Genomic DNA, 16,084 nt, shown 5'->3' with positions numbered 1-16,084 from the left:
GCCCTTGATTACCCTCCGGACGCCGAGAGTTGGCACTTGCAGAGTTGCCCTGGGAAAGCGGAAGAGCGGCTGCAGCCCTGCGCCTGGGGAGCTGGGGGCGCGCGGCACGCCGGCTTCGGGCTGCAGACGCGGACGCGCGAGCACCTCCAGCTCGGGCCGTGCGGGGGGAAGCCGGGGTCCGCGCCGAGCTTGGCCGCTGACTGCGGGAGAGGCCCTCCTGCAGGGGGTGCGGGCCCGCGATGCTTCCCCGAGCTCTCCGAGTGGGAAGAGCAGAGCGACAGAAGGAAAAGGCACCGTCTGGGGGAGCCCACCCAGCGCGGCGAGCCGGCGGGCGCTAGGTGAGCGCGGGGGGGGGGGGGCTGAGCATCCGAGCCCGCGGGTCTCCCGCCGCGGGGGGCGCGCGCGGGCTGCGGGGGGCTCCGGGGGGCGTCGCACCCCGCGACGGAACGAGCCAGGGGGAGGGAGCAGCGGTGCGGGCCGAGAAGGAGGGGGGAGGACGGAGGCTGGCGGCCGCGCCGGCTCCGGGCCACCCCGCCGCCCCGGCCAGCGCGCCAAAGCGCGGACTGGCGGCCCGAGCGGCGGCCGGCGCTGCCCGGGCTGCGTCTCCCGCGTCGGCGGCGGAGCGCGGCTCCGGCTTCCCGGGGGCGGGGGTGGGGGCGCAGGGGGCGGCCGTCGAGGGGGCGGGCGGAGGGCCGGGCGCCGGCCGCGGGGAGAGACCGCGCAGCGGGAGGCCAGCCCGGGGGGCGGGGGGGCAGCGGCGGGCGCAGGTAAAGGGGCGGGCGCGGGGCGGGCGGCGGGGCGCGGGGGCGGGGGACGGCGCCCCCTGGGCGCGGGGCCAGGGGCCGCCGCGTCGCCTGCGCAGCCGCTCGGCGCGCTCGGCTCGCGCCGTCCCGGGGCAGACAGGCTTTGTGGCTGCGCGTGCGAGTGTGCGAGCGGGTGCAAGTGTGCGCGCGCGCGCGCTCGCCGGTGTCGGCTGTGGGTGGGCGTGCGCGCCGCGAGCCGGCCTGCAGGAGGCGAGGCTCTCCCGGCCTCCGCCACCAGCCAGTCGCCCGCGCCCCGGGAGGGAAGTTGCCGCAGCCGCCCGGGCCGCCGGCCCTTCCGTCCCCCTCCCCGGCCAGGTCGGTGCGCCCCGGGGCCCGCGCTTTGTGCCGCGTCCGCGGCCCGGACCCGCCCAAGTGACACGTAGGTGGCCTCGGGTTACCTGGGTCTGGGTGGGAGCGCGAGAAGGGCTTGCAGGGGTGGGGGGCTCGAGGTGACCCCGAAGCCGGGTCCGGGGCACGGGAGCGCCGGGGTGCACCCCGCGTCTCCCCGACGACTCCTCGCGCTCCCGGGCTGCGGACTTTAAACTTGGTGTCGGTGCAGCCGCCCAGCAAACACGCTTAGCAAGTAACTGGGACACTGAAGGCAAGGGAGGGACCTGGCTTGGACTTGGTGGTTTTGAAACCGACAGGCTCGTTTGGTTTGTGTCGGACTAGTTTGTTGTGAATGGATTTAAATTTTATTCTTTTTTTTTTTTTTTTTTTCTTTGCTGCCATTTGGGCCTTTGATGCGTAAGGGATGACGGCATCCAGGACTTGTTGCTGCCTTCACTTTGGGGCCTGAGATTCTTGCTCTGTGTTCCTGCTTCTCTTTCTTTTCTCGTTTGTTGAAATCTGTGGAGTTTTCATAAACGTGGGTCTTCAGCGAGCGCTCGCTTGTTAAAGTTGCACCGTTTCCCGCTGGGATGGGCGCGTTGTGTGCAAACCCGAATATGGGAAGCAGGTAACTGCAGTTATGGGGTAGAATCCTCTATTCCTTCAGGCTCTAACAGTCCGTGTCTTTCACCTATTTGCATAAGTGTGGTTTGTCCAGCGTGAGCACAACTGGGAGGCGAGTGGTCCGTGATGCAAAGCCTGCGATTCTGGTTAAAGGGGGACAGCGCTGGGAAAGCTGCTCGGTTCCCCTAGGGAGCGATCCCCTGGTCATACGGAAGCCTAAGCCCCGAGGAGGGAAAGGGGTGTAACTGGAGTTAGGGCTGTCTGGACCCGAGTGAACTGCTTTCGCGCCTACACACACACACACACACACACACACACACACACTCGCATCCACTTGTTTCTGCCCTTGGTTCTCCGAATCCGGTAGGAGTGAGCAAATTTGCCTCCAGTGCAAACTTGAGAGTGATGATTAGCATTTTAAGTGTGTTAAGGCTGGATTTTACCCGCCGTTTACTTTGAGGCTAAAGAAGCAAAGAAACAAGAGAAGGGGGGAGGCGCAGGCGGGAAGAGGGGTTGGCATCATCCCAGCCCACGCGCGCCGCGTCCCCTAGCGGTGCCACCTTAGCCCATCAGCTCAGCAGCTTGTCCTTCGTCTCGGGGCACTCATCTGGAAAATGGACGGATTTGATGATCTTGGCTGTTCTGTTCTTCCCAGCTCCCCCGAGTCATTAGAACCTGGCGTGGGGTTGTCCCGTGCTGGAGCAGTAGGGAGAGTCACCTGTGAGCGGGTTATCCCAGAAGGGAGGTGAGAGGGCAAGAGGGTCAGAGGTAGAAGAGAACTTGCAGCGGGAGACGCTTGGAGGGGGGAAGGCCTCCATCTGGGGGTTGATTTTCCTCTTTTTTCTTTCCTCCTCCACAGGGGCATCAATACAACCCCCACCCTTTCATCTTCCACTATTCCATCACAGTGAGTGAGCCTGCTGAGCCTTAAAATCCATGTGGAGTGAGGGGGATCCCTGTGGTGGGACCTGATGCATGGGTGTCTCTTGGGCTCCCCAGCTGCCCAGTGCTGTGGGCGCTCAGAGGAGCTCAGTATCCCTGTGAATGAGGAGGAAAAATACCGAGGTGGGAAGGGCAGCCCTTTCAACAACTGATGTTTGGAAACGTCTATTTTTGTTTGAAGCTAATATTTACCAAACAGAAATTTCTTTTTCTTTTTAATTATACCATAGATCTGTCAAGGCTATACTGAATCTGTCCTGTTTGACGGACTGGAAGATTCAAAGTAAAAATCTCACTCGCTGGATCTCTCACTCGCTCGGTCTTTTTGATGCATAATGACATTCAGTCTGAAGTTAGTGATTTTTTAGGGCCAAGAATCTTATTTCAAATGCTTAGTAAGGAAAGTTGCAATCTGGGCAGAGTACACTGTATCATTTTCACTGGGAAGCTCCAAGTGTTCAGTAAATAACAAGACTTAAAATGTAGTTTGAGGTCAAGATTTTATAAAGTATTTTTTTAAGATTTTATTTATCATGAGACACACACACACACACACACACACACACACACACAGGCAGAGACACAGGCAGAGGGAGAAGCAGGCTCCATGCAGGGAGCCCGATGTGGGACTCGATCCCAGAACTCCGGGATCATGCCCTGAGCCAAAGGCATATGCTTAACCACTGAGCCACTCAGTCATCCCGAGGTCAAGATTTTAATGCTCGTGCTTAATGTGTGGCATGTCTTCCTTTAGTGTTTTTTGGTGCCTGTAGGCATACATACTTGAGGAATGTGATTTATTTTAAAAAATGAAGTGTGATATAATAAAAGTGAGACATAAGCTCTTGGTTTAAAGTCTCAAAGTTTGCTCTGGCCTTGTTAACTCAGCATCATACTATTTGGTTTCTGGTTTTTACGTATCATGTTACCCCTTCCCCAAATCCCTATTGTGTTATTACTTAAAAAATCTCATGGAGAACTATTATGGATGTCTTACAAAGTTGAGAGAAAAGAAAATTTTAATTGAATAAGCAATTACTGAATTTCTCCTAGAGAGGCAGACACAAAGATGATAAAAATGAGGCTCTAGAAAGAGCTGCAGTGCGGAGGGAAAACATGCAGCTAGCGTCAATGCATAGTAGCTGGATTGCATAACTAGGTGGCAGCTGTAGAATCTAAGAACCCTTGGCATGCTAGGGAATGGAAAATGAACTTCTCGTTCTGGGGAAGGCTTCACAGGAGGGTCTTAAAGGGTGAAAATGATGCATCTCTTAAAAGATGAATGGTGGAGAATGATGTAGTTGGAGTCTGGGGTAATGAAGGCTGGAAAGGTACCAGGTGGTAAATTAGGAGGGGGGCTTGGGTGTTATTTTAAGAAGCTGTGCTACTGTGGGGTTGGGAAGGGCTATTAGCCTCCAAAATGCTGGAAGACAATGGTGACGTCTACTGGGGCATCGAGAGGGGTGAAATGTTTGTAAAGCCTGAGCTTTGATTCCTTTACATTTCGTTCTAACTCATGGCTAGTGAATTTTAGGGCACTGCCTCCAGCTTATCCAGATTATATAAAAATTATAGCATAAACGATATGTCATTTCTTCCTGCATAATCCCCCCGAGCGGATAGTGGTCTTTTAGCAAAAATTAATGATGCTTGGGAGGCCTTCTGAGCATGTGAGTTAAAGTCACTCCAGGCACGGAGCTGACCAAGAAAGCATTTTGTTTTGTTTAGGGAAGGGCCTGCTAGTTAATGCTAATTTAAACATGACTCTAATAGCAACCAACATTCTTGACCCTGTTTATCTTATACAGAGTATTTAACCACAGTGGTTGAATATTTGTAGTACAGAAGAGGAAGAATTATTATTAGTTTTGAAATGGGGCTAATGTCCTTGTAAAGGGTAGGCGGAAATGAAACAGGGAGGAGGTGGGGAGAGGGCAGTACGTTGGGTGGGGTACTGCAGGGAGGGCTGACCCAATCCTGAAAAGCCTTTAAATGTAATTCTAATAGAAGTAGCTTAATGGTGTAGACAAATCCTTCGAGAACCTCCTTTCTGATCATCTGCTTTTTTTTCCTCCCTAAATCTTGAGAGCTAAGGTGTCTAGTTTGTAACCTCTCAGATAGGAAGGATCCCTATGGGGTCCATCTGAGAGAGAGGCATTCAGCCCCCTGAATTTCTTCTCGTACCACAATAGCTCCATGTCACAGGTGGGAATAGGTGGCTTTTAAGCTGTGTGTCAAAGGTGGAGCTGGTCTGGCCAAGTCTTCTAATTACCTTCACCCTGGAGATGCTGGGCTACTCGGGAGCCTTAATAAAAGGAGATTAGTTAGGTCAGCTGCTTTTTACTATCTTCTGGATACAATTTGAATGAAGGATCCTCCCACCACTTTGTTTAATCTTTTTTTTTTTTTTTTTTTTTTTTTTTTTTTGCAAGGGAACTTGGGTTTGGCACGTTTAATTAGTTAATTTGAAAGAGTCCAGGGTTAGTATACTCTGTTTCTTAGAAGGATACTTTTTGTTTGTTTGTTTCTTTGGTTTTTAGGGAGGGATGTAAGAGAGGGTGGTGGTGATGGTGATTTTATTTAAGTGCCCTGACATTTTTTTCCCCTGCAGTTTAGTATGATTTCAAAGTAGCATGGTTCATGCTGACTTATGGGGATGAGGCAAAGAAGATTGTTCTAATGCTTTGACCTTAGCTCCCGTCCCCTCATCAGTGCCATAGAAACTTTAACCTCGAAGTTCATGTAAAATTCAAATTTCTTTCAGAGATGAAAGAGGATTGTTGTACTGTGTGCATGGATTTAGGTTATAAGTCTTTTAAAAAATGTCTGTAGTACTGCTTTTAGAAAGCGCTAGAGTGACAGGGCAGCTCTTAACTTTAGCCCAGCGCTACAAGAAACATGTACAAGCCTGAAGGAGGTGGACCAGGCTGTGTTTGTTGTATTTAATATGGAGATAAGGGAAAAGAATTTTGAAACCAGCCTCTTTATCTGAAAGAGAAAAAGAAAGTTTGACCCATAGCACCTGGTCCTAGGTCTCTTTGGGGTGGGATTTCCCGGGTTGAAACTTTTGTTAAAGGGAATTTTGTTCCTTATGGTCATCACGGCTGCCTATGCTTCTGAAGGCTTCAGGACTCACTTTGCAGAGAGTGCTACCTACTGTGAACCCTTTCTTTGTAGCAAGTTTCCCTTTATCTGTTTTCTTAAATATGAAAACAATAGGCTAGGTATGGGTTCATGTACATCTGCCATCCTCAGTTTTCTTACTCTATGCTTTTGGTTCTCCTTGACCAATCTCAGAGCTGCTTTCACTCTAAAATTCTGCCCCAACAGAAGGATGTGTCTGGCTCTTTGGAAGGAGAAATGATTCAGGGCAGAGGAGGCAAGTTCTCTGGACTCTAGCAGCCCTTGATTGACTGCCTGCCATTTAATAAGCATTGTGCTAGGTGCTCGGGGCTGGGAGTCTGGGTGGGACCTCCTACCCTCCAGGAGGTACAGACATGTTAACAGACTCAGTGTAACAAGTGCTTCAGTGTAGGAAGTGTGATGAGCAAGATAAGGTGTGGGAGGACCGGCTCACCTGACCCTGAGGGGCATGGTGGTGGCGGTCAGGGAAGACTGCCAAAGGGTTGGGATTTGGAAGGATGCTAGGAACCTAAAATAGAAAAAAAAAGGGGATCAGGATAGAGGGCATCAAAAGGCTTTGTATTTCCAGGTTTGCTATTATTGGGTGAATCAAAGTTTCTCTCTTTTTGCATCTGTAAAATGGGATGAAGAACTGACATTGCCTGCCTGCTAATGCTAGTTTTCATTTAGTTGTCCCTTAATTTCATCTCTCATTTGTTCATTGATCTGTTCCATTGTCAGTAGATATTTGTTGCCCACCTACTGTATACTGGGAAACGGTAGGAAACAAGATGTGTAAGGTTCCTTTTCGGGGAGCTCTCATTCTATCATTTTTAATGGGAGTTCTTTTGAAATGCTTCAAATATGGAGTATGTTGAATTCTTCTTCCTCTTGAGTCCCAGTGGCTTCAGGTAAGTTAGCTTTTCCCTCATAAACAGGAGAAGAAGGAGACAGAGCCTGGTATTCTCATTGTCATTTTATAAACTTGGAAATGTTTAGCCAAGATTTACCTGTTTGTGTCAAGTCTAGAGACAGATGCAGCTGTGTCTTATCTGGAATCTTGGCTTGCTTCCATCTCATCTTGGATATCCTTTTTATTATTGTTTCAAGATTTTATTAGAGTGAGAGAAAGAGTGTGCACATGAGTAGGGGGGGGGCCGAGGGAGGAGCAGACTCCCCACAGAGCAGGGAGCCGGGCAGGGGGCTTGAGCCCAGGACCCTGAGGCCCCAACCGGAGCCGAAGGCAGAAGCTTCACTGAGTGAGCCACCCAGGGACCCTCATTTGGATACTCTTCAGTTTTGACCCAGCCTGTGTTTGAGTTTCTATGTTCAGTTTGACTCCCTAGAATGAGCCAAATCTAGTGTTTCTGGGGGAGTCAGAGTTATTTTTGAGGTCACGCTATGACAGTACTTTGCTGTTAACGCATTCTACTTATTTCAATCACTGAGGGAATGAACACGGTAGAAAGTGTTCTAACCAGAACAAGGGAGCTGCATTCATTTCTCAAAAAGACGTGGATTTTGTAATGACTCAAACAATATAGATGTGTCTAAAGTAAACGTAGTGACCTCCCTCAGCAACCTCAGTCAGCACTTACGTAGCCTTCCATACTTGTGCTTTTGCTTGTACAGACCTACAAACGTGTGTATATATTTATATGTGTGTGCAGATATGTTTATATGTACACACCCAGATACCTGTTTGTGTGTGTGTCTGTGTGTGCACATGCTCGCCCCTGCCCCTGCTTGTCCTGGAGAGTCTGTAACTAAGGCTGCCACCGTGGCTCAGTACTTTGAAGCCCCAGCAGCCCTTGTGGCTCTTGAATCCGTGCACTAGTGTGTGACTTCAGGAAGTTTTTATCAGAGAGAGATGACCGTCTGGCTTTAGGAGCAGGGAACAAACTGCGTCACCAACCAAGACAACAAATCTCATGGCAGAGAATGCGATCCTCACAATGACTCTGCTTCATCTGGGCCTCGGGTGAGGGGAGGAGAGGCCTTGCAGGGCAGGCATTTGGCATCTGCAAACCTTTTGTTAGGTGGGAAACCAGGCGTCTGTGGTAGGCCCAGGGAGCACTGGAACAGAGGAGCCAGGTGGGGTGACTTAGGCAGGTGTCATGGGGGTGAGTATGGAGCGAGGACCCCCTTCGAAGCTGGTAATCAGATGGCGAGGGTGGAGGGCCCTTGCTAAGGGAGCCTCGCAGCTGAAACAGAATTGCCTTTTGTGAAGGGGCTGCTTTGCCATCTTGGGCCATGGTGTGTTGGAAGAGGGGTTATTGTCCTGTCAAGAAAAGGAGGCATTCATTCTGTATTCAGTATTTATTGTAGCTCCATACAGAACTGCTTGCTGTCCTTGGAGTAGACATAGAGACCCAACGGTTCAAAGGCTAGGGCAAGGGTAACTGCCTTCCAAGTTCAGTAGAATCTGTTCCCTCCTCGCTTTCCCTGAGACCCAGTCGGTTTGGTTTCACACGGCTGAAATCTTGGAGCACTTCTGCGATAAGTCCTTATGCTTGGCTCAGGACACTACAATAAATAATAATATTAATAACAACAACAACAGCAACCCACCAGGAAAGTATGGGCCCTGCTCTCAGTAGCTCATAAACACAGAGAGCCGTGGAAACAAATGCCTAAGGTCAGGCCGATAGTGATAGATGTTTTGAATGGAGGTTTAGACAAGGTGCCCAACTCAACATCTGAGGCTGGAGAGAGTCACTCTGCCTCGGAGTAGAGGAAGGATTTGCAGCTGGATTCTGGCCTCAGCGCATGAGTTGGCTGAGAAGCTAATTCTACACGGAAGACTAGAAGGCCCACGTGCTGCGTGTGAGCGACAGGTTAGGGTTTGTGGCAGAGTGGTGGTAGGCTTTGGGTCAACCTTGCAGGGCCAACAGAAGGGTGCAAAGCCACTGAGGACCAAAAGGAGAAAAGAAAAGGGCACGTTGATGCCATTAACAGATGGGACATGACAGTATAAGAATTCTTCCAATGAGGCATGTTGGCTTTAGGCAGAGGTTTTCAGCTAGTAGCTGGAATTTGAGTTTGAAGCTTAGCCGAGAGGTCAGAGCTTGGCAGTATTGGGGAGTAAGTGCTGTATGTCAGAGTAAATACTAGTGAAATTTATGGGATTGGCTGAAGAGAACTTTCAGAGTTCATGGCATGGCATATACTTGGTGCTTTTTAAAAAAATATACCCCCCCAAGCCTCATTGAGGTATACTTGACATATAAAATGGTAAGATATTTGAAATGTATAATATGATGATTTGATGTACATATATATTGTAAAAGGGACCCCCCACCTCCAGCATACTTGGTGTTTTAACAGGGACAAAGCGTATTTTGATTCTGTGGGCTACTTCTCTTCCTGGCAGATGATTGAAATAGTCTTCGAGGCTGTCAGACATTCACTGAGCACCCATGATGGCTTCTCTTGATGAGCTGGCCCTGGGATGCCACAAAGAGGATGGAGTTCCAGCTCAGTGTTCCTTGGGGTGCATAAAAGCTCCTGAAACCGTCCATCCCGGCGAAGGAAAAGACAGTTCTGAAACTAATTAGAAGACTGGTGGTGGTTTGGGGGCTGAGAAGAATTGCAAAATACAGTTTTAATTCACTGCAGGGCCCACGGCAGTGAAAGTCCCATTGCTATTGTTGCTACAGTAAAAGACAAGCTGAGACACTCAGCAAAACTCTGGAAGGCCCACTTGCCTAAAGACCAGATGCAGAAACTCCAACAGGTTTGTCATGGGGATTTATAAAATCTGGTCCAGGACATGGAAGTTGCCACTGCCTGATTAAGGTAAAAGTAGGATACGGTGTCACTTTGCTGTTTACTTGGTTAAAACAAAACAAAACCCCTTTTCTGATTAACAGTGTATTTCCATTTTGTATAATTATGTTGGCATGGCTTCTTGCATATGAGCTAGAACAAAGATAAACCTATCCCTAGTCATTTTCTCTCAAGGCCATTGTGATTCTTTAAAATTACACTCTTTCCCATCTGGTGGTAAAAACAGTACACGCTCATTTTAGAAGTTGGAAAGTACAGGAGACTTAGCCATAGTGCTGCCATTCAAGAATAACTTCCTCATTCCATTTTGGGATAATTTCTCGCAGTTTTAAAAACTAAATGGTCTCACCGAATATTCGGTAGCATTCTGTGTCCTTCAGAAGTACAGGTGCCCTTAAAATCTTTGGTTCTTAATTTCCAGTGACAACAGGATAGTCACAATGTTTCATATGGATCATGTTTCATTATTTCTGGTCTCTGCTTGCTGCTTTTCTCTCTCTCTCTGTCTCTCTCTCTCTCTCTCTCTCTCTCTCTCTTTTTTAAAGGATGTGTGCTTCTCTGCCATCTTTAGGTGCTGGTGTTTCCAGAGCTCCAGCCTTCTGCCAACAGTCTCCATGGATGAGCTTATCTACACAGTGGACTGTGATTTCCAGGCCTTTGCCTGGACTGTCCCTGCTGCCTGGAGTTCTCTGTTCCCTTGGTACCTGTATGCTGACTCTCTTTCCATTTTCAGGTCTCAACTCAAATGTCACCACCACCTTCATGCAGCCTTCCCTAACTTCGACATTTAAAATCATATGACTTTTCCCATTTATCCAGCTTGCCTGATTTTTTTTTTCCTATGCTGTATTTTCTTTTGACTTCTGAAATGAGGGAAAGTGGTCTAAAAATTTTCGTTCTAGTTACTGCTGTTAACATTCCCAGTGCTTAGTACAGTACCTTGCACATAGTAGAACTCCGATTTTCTGAATAAAAAAGTTCTTTGAACAGACTTTTTTTGAATGAAAAAAAATTAATATACTGAGCATGTTGTAGTACGTAGCATTGAGTGCTCGGGATTTACAACTGAGGGAAGGAGGGAGCCTTGAACAGGTAGCTCAACATGTGATTGGAATTATTGAGAAAAGCAGAGTGTCCCGGAAGAGAATAAGAGGGAGGGTAGCTTTGGGGCGGGGCAGGTGGGGAATGTTTCTCTGAGAAAGTGGTTTTTTTACTGAGGCTGGAAGGATGAGCTGAATCAGTGAAACTGAAAGGTGAGGAGAGAAGGAGAAAAAAACATTGATAAAGAAAAGGAAGGGCTGATGTGATTAGAAAAAAAAATTAGGAAAATAAGCAAAAGTCAGAGTCTTCTTTGGTTGAAATTAGGTCATTTTTTTTGAACGATGGAATTGTGTAAGGATGGAGATCGATCAGCTTTGTTTGGCCTTTTTGATATATAGTACTTCATTTTCAATAATTCTGAATTATCAAACAGTATTTTGTTGCTAATTTTGCCAGTCATTAAGGGAGGAGGAATATTCAGTCTGAAAGTAGCAACATTTTATTATTTTTTATTTTTTAAAAGATTTTATTTATTTATTCATGAGAGACACACACAGAGAGAGGCAGAGACTCAGGCAGAGGGAGAAGCAGGCTCCATGTGGGGAGCCCGACGTGGGACTCGAACCCAGGTCCCCAGGATAATGCCTTGGGCCGAAGGCAGGCGCTAAACTGCTGAGCCACCCGGGCTGCCCTGAAAGTAGCAACGTTTTAAATGGAACTAGCTTAAATTCTGTTTTGTGCTAATAAAAAGGTTGTGAAAATGTCAATCCAGGCAAAGTAAACATTCTTGTGAATACCTGACTTTGTTGGGAATGCTACTGGTGGGTACACACTTAAACTTTTGCATAAACTTCGTTTTATCTATCATGGTAACTAAGTGAGATTTGTACAGTTTCTCTTTCTGGTCAATTGAGGGTTGTGTGTTGTGCTGCTTGAGAGGGGCAGGATTTTCTCCCCGTGACACGTACAGATGATATGTTTATTAAGTCAGCCACTATAATCTGATTCACATTTTCTGTGCCCTGATTCTGTACTGGAGCTGTCATAGCCTGATAATGGTCTTTTAGTCTCTGTCTACAAATGGGCTTTTGTCAGTTTGGTTATAGCACTTTCTCTGTGTTAGCAAAATATTAAAGATTCCTATTGGGCCTCTATTATGTATTTATTAATGTAAAATAATCCTCTGTGCATTTGGAACCACATCCTACTGTTTTCCTGAGATTAGTGTTGCCGATCTTTTTTTGTCTTGTCTGAAAAGACTTTGCTCATCCTTCTGAATTTTTATTTTTTTAAAATCAATTTTTATTTTTTTAATTATTTTTTTAAAGATTTTATTTATTTATTCATGAGAATACACAGAGAGGAGAGAGAGAGAGGCAGAGACACAGGCAGAGGGAGAAGCAGGCTCCATGCAGGGAGCCCGACGTGGGACTCGATCCTGGGACCCCAGGATCACACCCTGGGCTGAAGGCGGCGCTAAACTGCTGAGCCACCCGGACTGCCCTCATCCTTCTGATTTTTAAACTTTTGGTGTCATTTTGTTTAATATGTTTTTGACTGTAAATGACATTTAATTGGATTTTGTTTTAACATACCTCTCACAGGAAACGTATGGCTTTTACATTTATTGTTATAACCAACACGTTTGAACTTCATTCTTACCCTTAAGTTTTCTCTTTGTTATCAAAGGTGCCATAGCCTTGAATAAAACGTACTAGCTTGCCTTTTTTCGCCAATATTTAGCCACGTGGGCTTATATAAATTACATAATGTCTTTAAGCCTACAGATTTCCTTTTTTTTTTTTTTTAAAGGTTTTATTTATTCATGAGAAGCACACAGAGAGAGGCAGAGACATAGGCAGAGGGAGAAGCAGGCTCCCCATGGGGAGCCCGATGTGGGACTTGATCCCAGGGCCCCGGGATCACTGCCATGAGCCTAAGGCAGAGGCTCAACCACTGAGCCACCCAGGCATTCCACGCCTACAGATTTCTATTTGTAAAAGAACAATACACACACGCACACACACACACACTATAAAAATGCTTGTTGCTCCGAATGTGTTAGCTTTTACTATTTTCATTGTTAGGTTCAGTCGTGTGAAATCGTTGGTAGTTGACTGCTCTTGACCTACAAAAGTGGCAGGTTTTGTATGCTTCCAATCTAATATTCTTCCTGCCTTTCTTTTTGCTTTCTGTGTATGATTTGTTTCAGTATACTAGTATTTTGAAAATAATAAAACTAGACCAAGTCTAGTTTTCAGTTTTACAAGTGATGGCCTCTGTTTTCCAGAGGCAAAATCCTGGATTTCTTTGGTTCTCAGAATCAAAGAACTAAATTACTTTTGATCCTACTCCTCTGCACATCCAGGAATTTACTATGCCTTAATTATTCTTGCCCTCTTCCCCCCCTCAATTTCCGTTATACATTTAATACATAGATTTATATGTTTTACCTCCTAAATTGTCAAAGCATAGACGTCAGATTTTTGTCTTCTATTTGCAATAAAATCTGCCAGTATATTTTGTATGTGTCTGTTTTGACCCTAATTAGCTCTGGGGGCCATAGAGGCCCCTTGCTTTAGCGGGCTTGGAAGAGGTCTCCCGTGTAGTCGGGTCATATTTATCCGGACAATGGCATCTTCTGCATTCCTGAGTTAGACTCAGGATTTTTCCTACATTCATCAGAGCATGTGTCTTGTTGAGGTTCAAAAGGTGCAGTGTGCATCTTTCAGATTTATGTGGTCCAAGAATGTACTGCTTATCCATCTTTCAAAGAGTGTGGTGGAAATGACGGCTTGATTTTGGCTTTTTCCTCTCTAGTACTGTTGCTGATTTTTGCCATTTTGTATGCCTTCTTGAGCATTTTAATGGAAAGTTGGGAGGAGGTGTATTCGGACGTCTGCCTTAGTGACTTTCAACCTTTTTTTTCTTTGACCATGCCCCAAAGTTAGCAATGGTTGTATACGTGAAGAAAACAAGTTTCATGTAGCTTAATTATAAATAGTAAACTATAATACTTTTTGTATTTTGTTCCTATATTTTGTTCCTATATTCCTATATTTTCCTATAGGAAAATACATTTGTTCCTATATTGTTCCTATATTTTCTATTATCTGTTCATTTTCATTAAAAAGTGCTCATCATAACTCAGAAATTTTGAAAACAGTAATTTAGTCTCTTGCTGTTGTGTGTGGAGTTAGGGCCATTCACTATTCAACGTGTCTTTATTATGTGCAATACCACATCCTGGTAGCTGGGAATAGACTAGTGCATAAAGCAGTTGTTATCACCGGAGGCATGAAACATGGAATCTAGTGGAAAGTGGGATATTGACCGAATGATCACTCAAACATATACTTGTAAAATATGATGAGTACTAGAAGGGGAAAAAAAAAAAAAACCCAGGGAGTTTCAAAAGAGGTTAAATGGGGAGCCTTATCTGACTTAGGAGTGAATCAGGATTTCCCTGGGAAAGTGACATTTGACTAGATCTGCAGAATGAGACGGGGTTAACTCTGTAGGGCTGAGGTGGGTTGTGCACACATGGGACTATAGAGTCACGGAAGAATTGAGTAACACGCAAAATAGAGAACTAGAAATGAATGGCGGGTGGAAGGTGAGCCTTTTGGTCTGATGAGTTGGCAATTTTTTTTTGTGGTACTTAGTGGGCCTTCCTATTTGTGACTTTTTTTTTCTCCCACTTGACGAAATTCAAGTAGGAATAGAAAGGATATTTTTGGGAAATAGATGTAGGTATATGTTGAAGCAGTTCATTATAGCAATTTTTGTGCATTGCTAAAAATAACTAGTACTTACTAAAGGCTTGCTCTGTGTTAGGAACTGTACAAAATTCTGCATGGATAGCTAGATATAGTTTCGGTTGGATTAAAAAAAATACTCATATAGTGTTTTACTAAGTTATTAACTATGCATAATTCGGAAGAAAGGAAAAACTGAAATTAAGTCTTGGTAAGTGAAGACCAGGTGAGTGGGTGAGTGTTTCATAGCTTCTCAGTGTTTTTTTTTTTTTTTTTAAACTTATTTTGCCATACTAAGATGTTAGGGTTCTCCCCTCGCCTTTTTTTTTTTTAAAGCTGTGTGAAGAATTTTTAAAAAAATATTTTAAATTGTAAATTCATAAAATAAGTTTGTAACTAAATGAGACAGATGGGAGATCAGGAGTCAAGTGCCAGTTTTACCACTGCTGCCCGTGGGGACCTGTCAGCCTACCCACACTTTCCAGGCCTTCAGGTCCTTGTTTTAAAATAGAGGGCTTGGTCAGACTGAGAAAGACACATACCATCTGATTTCACTCAGAAGCAGAGTCTAAATAACAAAGGAACAGACAAAAGCGGAATTGGACCTATAAACACAGAGAAGGATCTGATGGTTGCCAGAGAGAAGGAGGTGGAGGGATGGGTAAACTGAGTAAAGGCTTCCAGTTATGAAATGAAGATGTCACGGGAATAAAAGGCACAGCTGAGGGAATACAGTCAATGATACTGTGATAACACTGTATGGTGCCAGGTGGTAGTGACCCTGGCAAGCAAAGTGTCACCTAGAGAGAAATTGAATCACTCTGTTGTACTGAAACTGATGTAGCTTTGTCTGCTGTACTGGAGTAAAAAAAAAAAATTAAAAATCAAGGACTTGGAATCAGTTTGCACTAATCATTACTGTATTCATTGACTCTACAGTTTTTATTTTCAACTTTGCTCTGGCTGTTGAATGTTCAAAGAAATGATGACCCCATGCCATTGAGACAATTTTGTCTGACAGGCTCCAGCCAAATGCAGGAGACTCCAGGTATTTACGTCCTCGTGTGTATTGTAAGGCTCTGTGGTTGACACAGCTAATGCTTCTCTTGGTAACAGGGACTTTCCTGAGCAGATCCTTACAGCTTTACCATCCTGGCTTGCAGTTTGCCCAGCCTTGAAATTAAATTTGTTTTTTTTTTTTTTTTAACCTGTGAGAGTCCATGAAGATGAAAAAATCATTACCTTTGTATTTTCTGAGTATTTGCTTTGGGGGAAATGTACAGTATCTAAGTTATATATAATCCACATTTTATAAAAACCCATTGAACAGTGAGCGATGTTATTTCAAAGAGATTTAAAGGACTAAGGAATCACATGGAGGACTAATTCAGTTTTAATGACTGTTCCAAGTTTAAGGAATATTTGATAAAGAATGGGTCTTATGTGGAACAGATGGAAAGGACTTGACAACTCCATTTTTCTTACATGAGTATTAAATCAGTTGATTAAAGGACTTTTTTTATTTTGGTGATTTCAAAATAATTTTAAGTCGCTATTTCACTTAGGAGTGCTTTATTTCACTTGTTCTTATTTTTGAGTAAGATATACTTAAGGGAAAAAAAGATGCATGCTTTTTCTGTTGGAGCTTTCTCTGATTTCTCATAATAAATATTT

At 45.5% G+C, this 16,084-nt stretch overlaps 1 protein-coding gene across 3 annotated transcripts in view; it reads left to right on the top strand.

Moving 5' to 3' along the window:
- The first annotated feature begins 11 nt into the window (after positions 1 to 11).
- The window catches only part of LPAR1 (lysophosphatidic acid receptor 1), a 131,958-nt gene continuing 115,885 nt past the window's right edge, over positions 12 to 16,084 (top strand). The window contains exon 1 of one of the 3 annotated variants that reach the window (XM_025433398.3): positions 12 to 338. The gene's annotated coding sequence lies outside the window, so the exon portion shown is untranslated. Of the gene's footprint in view, positions 339 to 970; positions 1,183 to 16,084 lie in introns of those variants that run through there. The other 2 variants (XM_025433399.3, XM_025433401.3) reach the window with 2 other exon arrangements.

The sequence above is a fragment of the Canis lupus genome, chromosome 11 (assembly GCF_003254725.2).
Source record: "Canis lupus dingo isolate Sandy chromosome 11, ASM325472v2, whole genome shotgun sequence".
Classification (NCBI taxonomy): domain Eukaryota; kingdom Metazoa; phylum Chordata; class Mammalia; order Carnivora; family Canidae; genus Canis; species Canis lupus.
The sequence above is the reverse complement of the archived record's forward strand: the minus strand, read 5'-3'. Positions and strand labels throughout refer to the sequence as shown.